General features: G+C 46.8%; 1 pseudogene; it reads right to left on the bottom strand.

The window, feature by feature from the left end:
- LOC119466561 (protein bicaudal D-like) overlaps positions 1-18,313 on the bottom strand; it is a 109,010-nt pseudogene that overhangs the window by 22,887 nt on the left and 67,810 nt on the right.

The following is an 18,313-nucleotide window of genomic DNA, read 5'->3' as shown; positions in this document are numbered from 1 at the left end:
GCAGCGAACGCCCCCGCAAAGCCGCGATCCAAGCCCGAAACCGGAGGACAACGCCAACGTCACCAAGGACCAGCGAGCTAGCCGTAGGCAGCAAGGACTTCTGCCGGAGTACGGACTTCTTCCCGAGAAGACCACAGCGATCAAGGCCAAGTCAACGACCCCAATGGCAGCCCCAGCGTCCCCCATCCTGCTGCAACAACCTCGGGAGCCCCCGACCTTCCGTGGATCATCGGCTGAAGACCCTGAAACCTGGCTGGAGACATACGAGCGGATCGCGACGTTCAACAAATGGAGCGACGACGACAAGCTACGCCATGTCTATTTTTCGTTGGATGACGCTGCTCGGACCTGGTTTGAGAACAGAGAGACCACCCTGGTTACGTGGGACCTTTTCGTGAAAACTTCGTGAGGACCTTCACGAGTGTCGTACGAAAGGAGAGGGCAGAGGTTCTCTTAGAAACCAGGGTGCAATTGCCGAACGAGAACATCGCGATCTTCACGGAGGAGATGTCTCGCCTCTTCCGCCACGCCGACCCCGACATGTCTGAAGAAAAGAAAGTTCGGTTCTTGATGCGGGGTGTCAAAGAGCAACTATTCACCGGATTGATGCGCAACCCGCCCAAGACTGTCGCCGAATTTCTTTCCGAGGCCACAACGATCGAGAAGACGCTTGAAATGCGCGCCAGGCAATACAACCGCCGTGCCCTGACCAACTACGCCGATGCTCAAGCTCTAGGCGCCGACGACCTGCGCGAGACCATCAGAGCAGTCGTTCGCGAGGAGCTGCAGAAGCTCTTACCCAGGTCGCAGCCTCAAGTGGCATCTATCGCCGCCGTCGTCAAAGAAGAAGTTCAGCGCTCACTTGGAGTTCCTGATGTGCAGCCGCAATCGCCGCAACCCCAGCCGGAAGCGCTGACTTACGCCGCCGTTGCCCGTCGTCAAGGCCCTCCTTCACGCTCGCACCAGGGCCAAGTAACGCCGCAGTTCCGTCGCCCACCGCCGCCGCCGCAGCCAGCACGCCCGCCCGTCACCCAGCGCAGCTACCCGAGAAAGACGGACATTTGGCGCGCCCCCGACCACCGCCCGCTCTGCTATCACTGCGGGGAAGCTGGTCATGTCTACCGCCGATGCCCATACCGCGAGATGGGCCTACGAGGGTTCGCCGTCAACGCGCCGCGTCCACAGCTTGGCGAGCGGCCACGTGACATCGCCGACTACCTCGCCGGAGCCCAGTGGCAACCACGACGACCCTCACGCTCGCCGTCACCAGGACGTTACCTGTCGCCGCAGCGCCGACCATACACTGGCCCAGCCCGGGGCCGGTCCGTGAGCCCCTATCCGGGAAACTAAAGGCAGCAACCGATGGAGGTGCGGTTGCTGTACGACGCAATGCCGAAGATCCTCCGACGCCGCCGACGACGACGATTCGCGATTCATCACGACGAGATATCAGCACGCCGCCTAGCAACAGCCTTGACAACACTTCGCCGCCGAAAGAAGACCTTCCGACGCGACGTAGCAGCAGCAGAGCAAGCCGACGCAGCCGTGATCCGACGCCACGAATTAACCGCAACGCCAGACGCCGGTCTACCGATCTAGACGTGCTCATCGATGGCCATAACGTCACCGCTCTCGTCGACACTGGAGCCGACTATTCCGTCTTCAGTGGCCCGTTCGCCGCCAAGTTGAAGAAGGTGAAAACAGCCTGGCAAGGACCCGATATCCGGACAGCGGGAGGCCACCTAATAACGCCGACTGGAATCTGCACAGCGCGAGTCACGGTAAACAACCGCACTTACCCGGCGAGCTTCGTAATCCTGCAGCACTGCTCCAGGGATGTCATCCTAGGCATGGACTTTCTAAATCAACACGGTGCAGTCATCGACTTAAGGTCCAAGTCGATAACGCTTTCAACGCACAACGCGATACCACCGCATACAAGCATAAGTTACCATGCCTTGAATGTGCTTGAAGAACAAGTCACCGTTCCGCCTCGCTCCAGCGTAATGATTTCCGTCGGCACCGAAGTGCCTGCAGACATGGAGGGCGTCATTGAGGGCGATCATCACTTACTGCTCGACCGTGAAATTTGCGTCGCTAGAGGCATAGCTGAGCTACGTGCAGGGAAAGCAACGGTGATGCTCACGAACTTCAGCCCCGAATACAAGCACATTAACAAAGGCACCACGGTCGCCTACATCGACGAAATAGTACAAGCCAGCAGTGCTTTCGCCTTCACGGATTCCAGTGCACCCGCAATGACGACTATAATACCTGAACCAACTTTCGACGTCAATCAGAACCTTCCCAGGCATAAGAAAGAACGACTAAAAGCTCTGCTCCTGCAATACAAGGATTGCTTCTCGTCGTCGTCAAAAGTTCGACAAACCCCTGTCGCCAAGCACCGCATCATAACCGACGAAAATGCCCGCCCATTGCGTCAGAGCCCGTACCGAGTTTCGGCGCGCGAACGCGAGGCCATAAGGCGACAAGTCGACGAAATGCTACGCGACAACATCATCCAGCCGTCCAAGAGTCCGTGGGCGTCCCCCGTGGTGTTAGTGAAGAAGAAGGATGGAACCCTACGTTTCTGCGTCGATTATCGTCGCCTCAACAAGGTCACGAAGAAGGACGTATACCCCCTCCCACAGATTGACGACGCCTTGGATCGACTGTACAATGCAAAGTATTTTTCGTCGATGGACCTCAAAACCGGCTACTGGCAAATCGAAGTCGACGAGAGGGATCGGGAGAAGACGGCCTTTGTAACACCAGACGGACTGTTTGAGTTCAAGGTCATGCCGTTTGGTCTTTGCTCGGCACCTGCGACTTTCCAACGCGTCATGGATACAGTACTGGCAGGCTTGAAGTGGCAGACTTGCCTCGTCTATTTGGACGACGTCGTTGTGTTTGCCTCAAGCTTCGAAGAACACCTGCGGCGCCTTGAAACAGTTCTTCAAGCAATCAAAACCTCCGGACTCACGTTAAAGCCAGAAAAGTGCCGCTTCGCGTATGAGGAGCTCTTGTTTTTGGGCCACGTCATCAACAAGTCTGGAGTGCGTCCCGACCCTCAGAAAACTGCGGCCATCTCCAACTTTCCTCTGCCCGCTGACAAGAAGGCAGTGCGTAGATTTCTTGGACTGTGCGTCTATTACAGGCGCTTCGTCAAGGATTTTTCACGGATCGCAGAGCCACTGACGTATTTCACGAAGGCCGACGTCGAGTTCAAGTGGGAGACGCCGCAACTCGAAGCATTTGAAGAACTGAAGCGACGCCTACAATCGCCGCCAGTACTTGCGCATTTCGACGAAAACGCCGATACCGAAGTCCACACCGACGCAAGCAGCGTAGGACTCGGCGCCGTGCTTGTGCAGAGGACTGATGGACTAGAAAGGGTTGTAAGTTACGCTAGCCGGTCGCTATCGAAGGCGGAAGCAAATTATTCCACAACAGAAAAGGAGTGCCTCGCCATCATCTGGGCTACATCAAAGTTTCGTCCCTACCTCTATGGCAGGCCCTTTAAAGTTGTGAGCGACCACCACGCCTTGTGTTGGCTAGCTAACTTGAAGGATCCTTCAGGTCGCCTCGCACGATGGAGTCTGAGACTTCAAGAATTCGACATCACCGTCGTTTACAAGTCCGGGCGAAAGCACTCTGACGCCGACTGCTTGTCTCGCACCCCCGTCGAACCGCCGCCACAGGACGACCAGGATGACGACACTTTCTTGGGACCAATCAGTGCCGACGAATTCGCCGAACAACAGCGAGCCGACCCGGAACTAAGGAGCCTTGTAGACTACCTGGAAGGCAAGACCGTCATTGTGCCGAAGGTGTTCAGGCGAGGATTGGCGTCGTTTTTCTTGCAAAACGACATTCTCCTAAAGAAGAACTTCTCGCCTCTCCGAGCCAACTACCTCCTCGTGGTACCCTCAGCATTGCGTCCAGAGGTTCTGCAAGCTCTCCATGACGACCCAACGGCTGGACATCTCGGTTTTTCACGCACTCTCGCGAGGATACAAGAAAAATACTACTGGCCTCGCCTCTCTGCCGACGTCGCCCATTACGTAAGGACATGCCGAGACTGTCAGCGACGCAAAACACCGCCGACAAGGCCAGCCGGACTTCTACAGCCAATCGAGCCACCTCGCCGACCGTTCCAGCAGATCGGGATGGACTTACTGGGGCCTTTTCCGACGTCGACGTCCGGAAATAAATGGATCGTCGTCGCTACGGACTACCTCACCCGCTACGCCGAAACAAAAGCCTTGCCCAAAGGCAGTGCCGCCGAGGTAGCCCGATTCTTCATTGAGAACATCCTCCTGCGTCACGGTGCCCCAGAAGTCCTCATCACCGACAGAGGCACGGCCTTTACGGCAGAACTAACTCAAGCCATCCTGCGGTACAGCCAGACAAGCCATCGCCGCACCACCGCCTACCACCCGCAGACAAATGGCCTCACCGAGCGCCTAAATAAGACCATCGCCGACATGCTGGCAATGTACGTCGACGTCGAACACAAGACGTGGGATGCCATCCTTCCGTACGTGACCTTCGCATACAACACGGCCGTGCAAGAAACGACGCACATGGCGCCGTTCAACTTGGTCTACGGAAGGAACCCGGCAACGACGCTTGACGCCATGCTACCAGACGTCGCTGACGAAGAAAATCTCGACGTTGCCACTTATTTGCAGCGTGCCGAAGAAGGTCGACAGCTCGCCCGACTGCGCATCAAGAACCAGCAGAGGACCGACAGCCGACACTACAACCTTCGACGACGCTACGTCGAGTACCAGCCCGGTGACCGTGTTTGGGTCTGGACTCCGATACGCCGACGAGGACTTAGCGAGAAGCTGTTACGTCGCTATTTCGGACCATATAAGATCACCCGACGTATTGGCGCACTGGACTATGAGGTCGTGCCAGACGGCATTTCGCAATCACAGCGGCGCCGGGCACGACCTGAAGTCATCCACGTGGTGCGTCTTAAGCCTTTCTACGCCCGCTGACAAACTTAGGTACTTTGTTATTTTGTTATTGTTTTTTTGTTATTTTGTTTATTACGCATGGTTTTGTTTTCGCTTTTGTGTTTGTTTGTAGCATCGGGACGATGCTTTTTAAGGGGAGGGTATTGACACGTACACATGTTTATCTTTCACTGGTGGCCGCTTTCAACATTGGCTGACAAATGTTAAACGTTATCGCTCGGCGCAGGACGCGCCTGCATTGGAAGCTTCTCGGACGTTATCGATGCTTCTATCCGTCGTCTGTGGTCACCGACGCCCATGTAATCTGATTGTATGAGCGACGCGAATTGTCTAGAACTTTCTGGAAGACACGCGGGCATCAGGGATTAATCTGGAACCTTCGATGACTCAGGTATAAAAGCCGACGCGTTTCGCCGCTGATCAGATTTTCGACGATCGCCGACTGTGTTCGCCGCTATCGTTGTGCTTTGAGTGTACCTTGCTTTTGTGGGCACAGGTTCGCCCAATAAACAACCAGTTTCGTCGTACACAGTTTTACGACTGTTTTCTTCAGCGTCACTACTACGTGACACTACTACGTCACTACTACGCAAAAAGCTCATAAAGCAAACAGATTATTTTCACAATTCTTTCACTTCAATGTAGTGCAGAAAAATAAAAGCACATTTGCTTGCTTTATAGTGAGCCAACTGTGACACTTCGAATGCGAAAGACACCAAGTGGTTCTGAGGCAAGAATTAATTGCTGTATCATTATGATACTTCAATCAGCTGTTGGTGGTTTTGTGTAAAAAAGTAGAGATTTGTTCCATTGCAAGAGAAATTTCGTGTCTGTGCAGTCGACTTCCCTTAATTCGATTCTGACGGTACTGACAAAACTCGTCAAATTATTCGGTGGGTCGAATTAAACAAAAGGCATAAAGAATACCGAAACACGCAGCCGATTCACTTGGCAGTATTTGATATTAAAGTTAGATTCGCCGCAATACAGCCATGTTATGTGGTGAAATATACCAAGCGGGATAAGGTGCCACTGTTCCGGGACATAGCACGTGTTCCTTAATTTACACACGTACATGCGCCATCTCCAGTTACAGTACAAGCACCGAGATGCCTAATAAGCTTACTGGCAGGACTTCCTTCAAGTTTTAGAAATAGAACAGCTCTTTTGGTGACTTTAAACGTCGCCTCGACTTCCTGAGTTTTTTTCGCCCGCTTTCTCAAAACACAGATGGTTTTTCTCCGCTTCTCAGTGCACGGCGCATGCACGCGTGTACAATTAAGGAACGTACACTAGGCCCCGTTAATGGTATCAAATACGAGACACGCATGACGGCCAAAACAAGGGCTCAAATCGCCCCGGCATCGTCAGAAACAGCTCCGAATGGCGTCCAGTATATTTATTAGGCGTTTAGTTGCTTGTACTGTGACCGGAGAAGGCGCGCGCGCCTGTATAATCAAGAAACATACTATGTCCTGCGACAGTGGCCCCTTTTCAATCTTGGTATGCTTCACCACACAACACGGCTGTATTGCGGCGAAGCTGACCAGCCAAGTTCAAATTATCTGGCGAAGGCCAATTTTGAGGTTGAAATAACGGAAGTTTGGACCGATAAAAATGTATGGGTGCCAGCCGGGCCTTCAGCCGGTATTAAATTAACCAAAAAATTTGAATTAACCGGAGCATATTAACGGAAGCCTACTGTATATGTATTTACAGGCTGTATTGTTCGTTAGCGCTATTATTGTGAGGTACGTGTGAAAAAGAAAATACCAGAAGTTTTTATACTAAACATAGCGTTTGGAATGTTTCAAGAGCTTAATTGAGAAAACAGCAGGAAGAGCCCCCCTGTCAGAGGAAAAGAATGAAGGCATTCTTTCTGCTTGCATGAAGCTCCCAAAGCATACACAAAGCAAAAATGTACAAAAAAAAAAAACATGCTAAGGGATCTGGCTTAGCTACTGAAGCTATCGCAACGTCTACGACATACTTACTCTGTTCCATAGGTTGGTTGATGAAGTCCGCCTCAATTTGCTTGAGCACAGGCGCACCCGAGTCGCCATCCTCGTCTTCGACCCGGTTGCTCTCGTCTGGATTGGCATCTGCATCATGTGCACAGGGGACAGAAAAAGAACATGCTCGCTTCATCGATGCACAGTCAAGCATTTCACCATGAAGTCAACTGTTTGAATGGGCCACACTAATCGCACTGCACATTGAGATACGGCTCTCGTCGCTTTAAACAGCCTCGCAACACCTCCAGAAGTATGGGCCATAGTGAACACTTGCGTGTTCCAAAGAGCAGTTAATCTCAAGACAATTATAATCTTGGTTAGTAGGTCATGCCATTTCGGAAATGCCGGTCTGTTAATACAGCTGATTTCTTGCAAATATGCACACACTGCGGTAGACCAGTGGCTATGGCATTGTGCTGCTGTAGTCAAGGTTGCAATTTCGACTGGCTGTGACAGCCATACTTCGGTGAGGGTGATATCCAAAAGAAAACACTGATGCACTTAGATTTATGTGCCTGTTAAAGAACCCCAGGTGGTCAGAATTGATCCGGAGTCCCCTACCACGCGTGCCTTGTTATCATATCGTGGTTTTGGCACATAAAAACCCCACAAATTTATTTTCTTGCGAATGCATACAATGAAAGAGTGGCATCAAGTTCTAGTTTTACTGCCACGCTCGCGTTTGTACAACTTGTTCGCATGTCTTGGGTTGCGTATGAAAGGAGCTTTAGTGTGGTAGGGCCAGATTTACAAAGTCATGCCTGAGCTTTTAACAGCCAGTACACACAGCTAAACATGTCCCACAAATACACAGCAACGATTATGCACATGCAGTGACAATATATTAGCATTTATCACCTGGCATTTCTAAGAATGCACTGCCTACTGGCGCAAAGTAATAGTCTACAGAATGTGAATTTCCAACCAAGTCACACGATGGACTGCCACAGTTGTATAAAACCACTAGGCCAATTTCAGCAAGGATGATGACACAAATAGAAAGGCCGTTTTGAGTCCTCACATCAACCTTTCGTACAATGTATTACAATGCAGAAGACCAACAGATCATCGAAAAAACATTCACGAAACAATTTCTTTGAACCCTTTCCATTCACCACTCGGAAAGCAAGGCTTAATTCTGAGAATCATTTGTATGCTAAACTAACTGAAGGCCAGAGTATCCCAGGTGTCATGAACATCCCATTATATGTCGATCATACATCATCATTCACCCACCATCACGTGTCTACACATGGTGGGTTAGTGTTTGTTGTGTGTGTACAATAAAGAAATACATTTATCTGGGCAAAAATAAGTAACCGTTTATCTCTCCACTGCTCAGGTTACCTTGTTTTTACAGAAATATGCATATAAATAATCACACATATATGTAAACAATGCCAAACCAAAACAAAGGTGTTCTCCCTGTGTTCATCATCTTTGTGCGGTTTCCATATTCATATTGTATTTCTAATAAGTTCAAATTCTAATGCTTTCATGGAATATTATTGGAATGTTACGCAGGAAAACTACTGCGACCTTCAACAAGAGGGAAAGCCGAGGTCGAAAGCAATGATAACAGACGGCTAAGCAAGCAGTTATACAACGACTGTGCAGTCCTTGAGAAGAGAGCACACAATGAACCTTGATAATGCTTCACGCACTCGCTGCTTAAAGATAAGCCAGCAGAGATAAATCACACAACTCGACAGCAGAGCAGTCAAATGCCCTAGACAGAGGATCTGAGGTAAGCGCTTTTAAAACTGCTGTCTCTGTACATGAGCTCGGAGATTAGGTTTATGACGCCTTGGCTTTGTACTTCCATCAATAGGAGCACAGTCGTAATAGTGATAACATGAGATTTGTTCCAGTCAATTGCTAATGTGCATGCGAATAACAGTATGCTCATTCTAATGCTTTTTCAGACAACCAGAATTCACTGCTGTGACAATGTTACCCACAGTATGTTAGGCACTTCTGGCAGATATCATGGTTAAACTCTGAACTGGAAAAAAACGAAGCGTGCAATTTAGTGTCCATGCAAGTTCCAGTAGTAACTGTGTATTGATGAGTTGTGAGAACACAAAACTATTTCAAATGTGACAGCGTGATAGTGATTCTAAATGGTAGCGCTACCGCTTGATAAGAGCAAAAAATTATTGCAGCTTGCACAGATAATACGTCGTAGGACCTGCTTTAGCTTAGCAACAGGCAGTTCAGCGCTCCGACGAAAAAGCAGTTGCAAAGTCACATCTGTAAATATACTCAGCTGATATGCGCCCCTTTACAGATAAAGTCACCGGCAGCAAGAACGGCGACATCTGTGCCACCTGGTCTATTGGTCACCTCTAAGGATGCCCACGTCGAAGTGCAGCAACGCAAGACAGACCTTTGTTGCTCAATTGGTCCAGCAAAGGCTTTTTAATAACTGCCACCAAGACTTATGATTACACACCTGCCAAGCCTGAAATAGGAAAAGTACTACTGCACTTGTATCAAGAAAAAAATTTAAAGTGTTCTCTTACGGAAGATTATTGACTGTTTATTAAAAGTTTCCTAACTTTGTTCACTAAGGTCGCTGTAAACACACTCTGCCTCTAGAGCCGCAACTAGAATGATCTGCACCTCAAAACAAACAAAATGTTCATGAGGTTTATATTTTAACATTAACTAAACATGGCCCAAAAGTTTGGTTGCCTTTAGACACTGGTTCAACGAGTTGTTAGTGCTGTGGTGGGTGGATTAGGAATAACCAAGCTCTTCTGAAGAATGGGGTTCTGAGAAATCACTGCTCTGCGCTTAGTATGTTTTAGAAATCATTGTTGCCCTAAACTGGACGTAAATGAGCTAAAAAATTTGGGCATGTTACGATAAAACCGTAAATATTGGAATGTATGCTATTATGCATTTTGGAACCACGCAGCGTCATATGGTGGCACCGAAGCACAAGATTATGTGACAAAGACAGCAAAAAGCAGCCATTTCAGCTGCTAATTTAACAGGATGTCTCTGACTGTTCAAAAGGTACCACCTATGTGCCGACCAATATTGAAGCATAAGAAGTGTAAATGACGGCAGCAACTTAGTTTACACTGAAACTGTGATGCTACTTGGGCCTAAACTCTTAAGGCAAAGAGCAGTTACGAGTTTAAGCACATAAGGTGTAAACAACATACATGTTGTCTGCAACAAGCTTTGTACAAATAAACCTTATCAGAAGGCTTTATGACAATGGCTGTCACCTGGGAACTGTCAACAAAAAGAAATAAACATCCACGTCTTAAATCGCAACTTCTTGCAGCTAAGTGGCACACATACTTGACATCTTGGAAGTGGGAAGGGTTTAATACTAAATAATTAGGTAATCAGCAAACTGCATCTGTTCTATGCATGTTCTGTCTCATAGTGGTTTGGATAAGCTAGAAATTATTAACTAACCTCCTTAATACGCTCCTCGCTGTTGCATGTTCCTGGCTGATACGTCGCATTTTCGCAGTCTCAACCTAAAGCCAATTGACACTTGTGTATTATGTTCCCATTTCATACATCGCAATTCATAATGTTCCCGCATCTTACATTGTATTTGAATGTGATGGTCATGTAAATTTAGTGTTGCAGAGGTGCATTCAGAAATAAGAAATGCTGAAAGTATGCCATCGTCAATCCAATAAGCGTGTCACGGCACCAGTTGTAGTTTTTATCTACTCCCCAACACCAGCTTCGCCGCAATACAATCGTGTTATGCATTGAAGCATATTAAAAGTGAAAAGGGGCCACTGTTACGGAACATAGTGCACATCTTAATTATACACATGCACAGAGCTGTTCCCGACGTTGCTCTGACGATTTGGGGCTTTTCTCAGTGTTTCCTAGTTTCTCACTGCGTTCCTAGCTGTTCCGACTATTTTCTGCGGTTCCTTGAAAAACATATAACAGGGTTCTACTGTATATACAACAGGGTTCTACTGTACATACTCAGCATAACCTACAGTGTTTGCTTTACAACTAGCCCTGACTTGCAACGGTGCAAGAACACACATAATTAGGAATACACATAAACAAAATCTCAAGCAATTACAGATGTTGAAAGACAGCACTGTGTTTTATGCCTTTCGTGTGCTTTTTCTGTAAGCCAAGTACCATTCTTGTAACGTTACAGCTGCAATTGACATGGATGCCATAACTTGACCATTTTTTTACTGTTTCCTTCAAATCCGTGGTATCACAACGGTGCTTTACTAAAGCGCCTAAATAAAACAGCACGACATATACCTTACAGTATATGAAAAAACAAACAAGAATGCGTGCTGAAGCTGCCATGGGCTTGGCTAGCAGGCAATTTGCCTGCATAACATGCCCGCAGCAGCTAAAGAACAATCACATGAAACATGTGATGAAAGGAAAATTTGTTTATTTCATCAGGCAAAGAAATAACAACGATTACCACAATGAATAAAAATGCTGCTAAGCTGTGAGTGAAGCTTTGCACATAATAAAAAGGAAACATGAAAATTAAAAAATGGCACGTCGATGTGAAAATGCCCAGCTGGTAAGGCTAAAAACAAGAACAAATATGGTAAACTAGTACCCTGCTTGGCAAAATTGCATCACATTTCTCTGTATAAGCCAGGCTAAGCCAATAAGGCTGTGCACTATCCCTTCAAAACACTGATCTTATATTAGTGCTTTGACAAAAGGGTAAAAAAATATTGCAGTTCTTGCAGCACGAGTGCTAAGAGGCAACCATGGATAACAGTGCACACAATGTAATTGATACCTAGCTTAATATCAACTAAAAACATGCCTATATATTTAACACTTCTGCAGTGAAGTGAAACCCCCGAAAACAAATTGGGCATTTGAGCATTTATGCAGTACAGGATATAGCAGGTACTCATATTGCACTGCGCTGCCCCAATAACTAATACCTAGGCCTTGCATAGTTTTCACGTGACGGTCACACCTGCGTCCATGTGCTACCGTCGGTCATACATTCTCTACTGTACTGTCATGTCTAGAATGTAGCACTGTGGTGATGGCAAAATCTCAGCGCTAGTTTTGCCCTTGATACCATAACGTGATCGAAGTTCCGTGCACGCTTGCTACAAAACAAAAGTGCATCGTGACATTGCTCATAACATGCCGATTGGTGAGGCCTGGTCATAGCTGCCCGCCATGACGTTGTGCTAGTATCAACTACTAGATGACACACGCAGCAACACTAAGCTACATCTGTTCAAATTATTCCATAACTAAGGTGCCGCAAGCATGAAGAACAATGCACCATCTAGAGCAAAAGAGCAGCTTTCATTGTCGCCAGATAAGAATTCCATAAGGAGCCAAGAGTCTATAAGGAAACAAGAAACTGGAGTAATTCTTACAGAATGTAAATATCTTCCCGAAAGCAGTGAAAACATCTCTTCGCATTGACTTCTGCAATTCTTATTACTTCGCTATGATAAAATAGTTTAAGATATATTTTTTAAAGTGACTTTGTGGCTTGTCAGTTTCTCGCCATTTACTGCCAACCTGGGACACTGGGTGTCACCAAGTGCTACTTGGTGCCAATGAAAAGTGCCACCTTACAGGCTTATATAACCCTTGTATACTGAACACGTATGCCCACCTCCTCTTCAGAGTAACAAAAAAATACCTTCCTATATAAAACCTGAACATGTAGTTAATGTCGGCTCACAAAGCACACCGATCTGTTAATGTAATGGTGAATTGTATTTAATGGATTCTTTGACTTACTTTACTTTCTTTGATTTAGCCACTCAGTATGTGCCAGCCAATCCTCCGGGATCGGTATGTTGTTCCACTAAGATTCCTACGTAAAACTCCAATCAAAGCATATCAAATGAAAATAGTTTTTTTATAGCATCAGGCATCATCTATAAAAAAAAATATGTTTTGCTTGGCATTTATTCCAATATGTGCGTTGGATCTGCATGCAATATCAACAGGGCCGGACTGAAGAGGTACCCAAAAAAATCAGATGGAAGAAAGAAAGAAGGCGTTGAGATTTAACGAAAACTATTGTGAAAAACAATAGAAAATGTACATATGTAAATTCGCAATACGTATGTGTGCATTACAACATAACAATATTCCAAGGAACCCTTGCAAAGCTAGCACTTAAAGATATGAACCTACCGTGTAAAACCTTTCTATAACGAAGTCAGTAAATGTAGCACTTTATTTCATTATATTGAAATGAGACTACTTATGCATTAGGCACTGTCACAAACAAATTTTCGTACACGGAAGGGCCACAAAATTGTCCAACATATCAGGTAATCGGAAACTAATGTCAATGAAAAAAAAATTATTTTGTTGAATTTGAGAGTCTGCGACTAAAGATAGTTTCATGCCATGTCGACAATATCTTCACATCGACGGTACAAAGCAAAGCCTGCAACACTTGATAGTTTTCACCCCCAATGGGATGCCGCTATAAGAAAGCACAGGCGGGGGGATGCTTCGTCTGCCTCTCGCTTCAATGCATCTCCAAAACTCTAGATTATGCCATCTCCAGCATTAAACACGTGGGAAGACAGCACACCTGAAGCCATGGCCATCTCGGCTTGCCCTGTCTTTGCACTTGCCGCATATTAGTGGCAAGTGCAAAGCCCCCCCCTGCTCTCTATGCCCCTCGCTAGTGCGTGCTTGATCAGCTATTCGCATACTTGCCTTCCCCCCTTGCTTGCGTGGGAAGTCTGCACCCATCAAGCCCCTTCTTCTCTGCTCACCCTCACGTGCTTACCCTCGCACCCACAGCATACTGCGCGAAGCGAGATTGGATCTTACTTAAAGTGGAACATGATTTTACTTAAAAGTGGAATATGATGGTGAGAGGGTATTGCTGCTACGCAGCTCCGCTTCAGCAATCGCTCCCGGTTGCGCGGTGCACTATTTGACAGGTGTCTTCACGAGCAGCCGTACGTAATTCAACCATTTGACCATCTGCATTTGCAGCAGGCTTAATTTATTGCCTCAGTATTTGTTCGCGGTGGCAGTGAAATTTCGCTACACTGAAATCGTGTATAGACACACACTTCGTTATATTGAGGTTCCAAATACATGGCATTCTATGGACAAGAAGTTACAAAAAGTTATGCATCTTCAAAACTTCATAAAAGACTTCTTTATGCGCTTCTCATGCCTCCAAAATTTCCGGAAACATTACATCTCTATCAAGACGCCATTACGAGGGCTGTGGCCTACTTAAAGCCTACTTAAAGTACTCATTAGCCTGCAGCAGGTTCAGTTCTGTCCCGCACACAGGCAAGTTGCACAGTTTCTTCAAGACCTTTCCGTTTATGCAAGCAAGCCAGATTCTATGGCATTTATCTCATAATATCATCATTAGCTTCCACTGGGAAGAAGCTATAATTTGCAGCAAGCAATGCAGGCCTCTACCCAGTTTTCTATTTGTGTTCGGTGCTGGAGACTTGCTTCTCAAGCTGCAGCTAAGTACTGTACTCATAAGCACGGCTATGCTGCATGACAAGACTAAATGCACGACGTAAACAATGGTGCTACTTGTAGACAGCATAGTGCTTGGTCATGAATGGAGCCACATATTCCAGAAGCTGCAGCTGTGACGTCCGTGGAAACTATGCACTATTATCACAACCTCTTACTTCAACAGAACGAAAACATATATAATAAGTTGGGGTGGGCGAATATTCAAAGTTTCGAATCTGAATCGAATATTACACACGAACTATTTGTATTTTCGAATATCGAAACTAATAAAATATTTTCGATATTTTATTTTCGTTTGTGTGTAAGTAACCCGACTGTTAAGTCGGGTTACTTACACACAAACTATTTGTAATTTCGAATATCTAAACTAATAAAATATTTCGTAACAACCGACTGTTACAGTCCCAGTCGAGTTACTGTTCACCGTCTGATGAACAAGGTACCCCAAATTATTCAAAGTGAGATAAGGTCAAAAGTTTTCTAAGAATGCAGAAACAAAATTCGGTTTTACAGTGCTATCCTACATAAAAACATACTATGTTTGCATTATACAGTCGCACCTCTATATAACGAAATTGTACTTGAAGCGAAAAACTTCGTTATATTGTGAATTTCGTTAATTCGAGTTTCGCTAATTCAACAGAACTAAGATCGGGAAATAAAAATAACTCGTTACATCGCAAATTTTAAAACTAAATTTGACTGGAGTCTGTAATTTAGTGTTTCTTGTAATTTAGTCATGTAACAGTTTTACCTTTTACACTACAACCAGTAATGCTTCTCTTGGAACGGGCCCTTTTACATTTGTCTGCAGCAGACAAGTTGTTCAGCATTTCTTTTTTCACAACTTTGATGTTTTTTTAACAACCACATTTTTAAGCACTTTTGGAAAGCTAGTCATATAGCAGCCATTCATTCTTGAAAAGCTTGTTTGCAACCAGGCTCTAAAGATGTTGAGAGGCTATTTGCGCAGCTTTTGATTGACAATTAGTGATCCTGTTTAAACACTGATGCTCATTGTCCGTGATAGTAGGCTGTGTTTGTTTCTCTAGTCAGTATAAGCATGGCTCTTAATTATACCGAAATAAATACTCCTGCTACAAATATGTGCGTCTGAATTTGACTATTCGATATTCGATACTTACTATTCGTACTCTATTTGTGTTTGAAAAATTTCATACTCGCCCACCTCTAACCTCCAATAGAAGCATGCACTGTGCAGCATGCACAAAAGACAAATACTACATGATACACAAGGAAAAAGAGACAAATAATACTTATAATAAAACGCAACTGACAAGCTTTTCAACAAAATATAATGCCACAACCAAGGCATCACACAACCTGCCTCACGTGCTCTGCACAAACACGTGTACTTTATATCACAGCAAAAAGCTACAACACGACATCAAACTCAAAACAAGAATACAACTCAAGCTAAAGCTAACTCACTAGCAACATGACAATGCTCTTTAAGCTCCATGTTTTGAACACCCAAGAGCAACCATCCACAAAAAAAGATAGTTGCTGGTATGATGCGCCATCACAACTGACCTTGCCCTAGCTCGAAATTAATACATAACACGACCGTATTGCCACTGGCAGTTCTGAAATCTGTACATAAAAGGTTCAACACAGCTGCCTTCAGCTTATTCTGTGCTTCTAGCAGTATTCTGCACAGAACTGCATTGTGTCCCTGAAGCAGCAGCTACACAAGCAAGCTGCTGAGGCTTCACTTTAGTTTATCACAGCTGAGTGCCACACACTTCATGGCGCAAAGACATAGTCCACCATTGCAAATGACAGCTTGCACATCGCCTTGCGACCTTTGCAATGCCACGAATGCCGCTTTGTACTTTTGAAGAAGCTATTGAACCTTTTCTGGTTGCTACCAGCTGCGGCAAGTAATCGCCTATGACACTACCCTCGACAGAAGCACCGCATGGCCAATCACTTTCCGGAGAGCTATCCTCATGAGTGGGAGAAATGGAAGACACGGAGCTCCAGCTTCCATCGAAGATGCGCTTTTGCAAGACCTTGTTTCTACCTCTCTCTGCCATGAAGGCTTCATCACTGCACGCGGAGTCCTTCATGATGTGGTTTAACGGAACTGGTGGCTGAAAACTAGGCGGATCACTTAAGCTACGACCATCGACTTGCGAGTCCTTCCCTGTTTTTTCCAAACCATGTTCATGATCGCAGCTGTGCTCCTCACGAAGGACCGACGTCTGCCTCGCAAAGCTGTTCTGTGAGCTACTCAATAGGCGTGGAGTGGCTTTGAGAGTCCCTTCATGACAAACGGCATTATGTTCAGGATCAGTGTGTTTACCTTCAACCTGAGACAAAGAATGTGCTTTCTTCTTGGAGCTCTGCTTTGACTGTGATGCCTGCGTCTCACCATTTGGGCTTGTAGAAGCTTGTGCGCTTTTACAAGTGCAATCTTTACCAATGTCAGTACTGCAGAAACTGCCTCTGGGAGTTCGAGCACTATTCTTGCGACAGCCATGCACCACGTGGAGGACCGATTTGTGTTGCACGAAAAATGCCTAGAATGTAACTTCAAGTCATGACCACCCTGTGGGGTGCAGCAGCCCTGCACATTGCTAAATCCACCGACTTCACCACGTCGTTGGCAGTGTGACAGAGGCGCTGGCAATATAGATTCGGCGAACACGACATGGCTGACAACAAAATGGCGTATCAGCTTCCTCACACACTGCTAAGCCACAACTGTGGCCCCTGACAATGCCAGGTACGTGGAGTGGAAAGTCATCGTTTGGAATGTCAGCCCCACAGTGGCAGTCACGCGGCGAGGCAGGATGACCACAATGAGGCGACGGGTCGGGACCGAATCCAGAGTCCACGGAAGAGTTGGCGCCGCAACCAGTGCTAAGCGAGGCATCGTCCACACCACGTAACTGGCAGCATGCAGAGGTGGCCAGACGCGTCGTGACGTCATGACAGACACAGGCGAGACAGCACGCACCAGCGAACCAGTAGACCGCACACCACACCTCCAACGTGGACAGCCCAACACGCGGCACGACATTAGACTTCCCAAGCTTCAAAGACCGTGAACCAAGCCGGAGGGAAGAGGACCCCGAATTAGACACAGCCCCACGGGCCCCCTGTTTAGTTTTCGTGCAATACACCTCGTTACCGCTCCCCGACGGATTAATATGCGAGCCAGCATGCAACGAAGCCCTTTGCTCACGGACGTTCAGCCGGTGCACGAGAGGATGGTGAAGGGAACGCTTACTTCCGAGCCGAAAGCCCGCGAAGGAGAGACCATCGAGGTGGAACACGGGCGACTCAGCCGTCAGCCGCTGGTCCAGCTCCCTCCGAAGAGCGTACTTCTGCTCACGCTCCGACTGAAGTGCTTCTAATGCTTCCTCCAGCTGCTGCTCGCCGATGCGCCGAAGTGAGCCCAGCTCCTCGAGCTGGGCATTCAGCGATTCCACCTCTTCCTTGAGGCGGCGCACCTCGTGCTTGGCGCCTTCAAACTCCACCTGAAACAAGCATGAGTAGGGTGTTCAAGCTGATATTGCCTGCTTAGCACATAAGTAGGGGTGTGCAAATTCGCGAACATTACCGAATCAAATTGATTAAAGATCATCCGAATAATTTGATTCGCAAATTGGATATCACTATTCGATTTTTCAAATATTCTGTATATTCGATGTAAAGACCCGCGCAGCGCCACATCTCGTGCTTATTGCGCGCTCGATGCCGTGCAAACCAGCACCTCACTTTGGCGGCACAAAGGAGTACCGAGCGCGCCTCGGCTGACGCAGACTTTGTTTCTGCGAGCGTTTTTCT

This window comes from Dermacentor silvarum, chromosome 10 (assembly GCF_013339745.2).
Source record: "Dermacentor silvarum isolate Dsil-2018 chromosome 10, BIME_Dsil_1.4, whole genome shotgun sequence".
NCBI classification, from domain to species: Eukaryota; Metazoa; Arthropoda; class Arachnida; order Ixodida; family Ixodidae; genus Dermacentor; species Dermacentor silvarum.
This window is presented reverse-complemented; position numbering and strand designations above follow the sequence as displayed.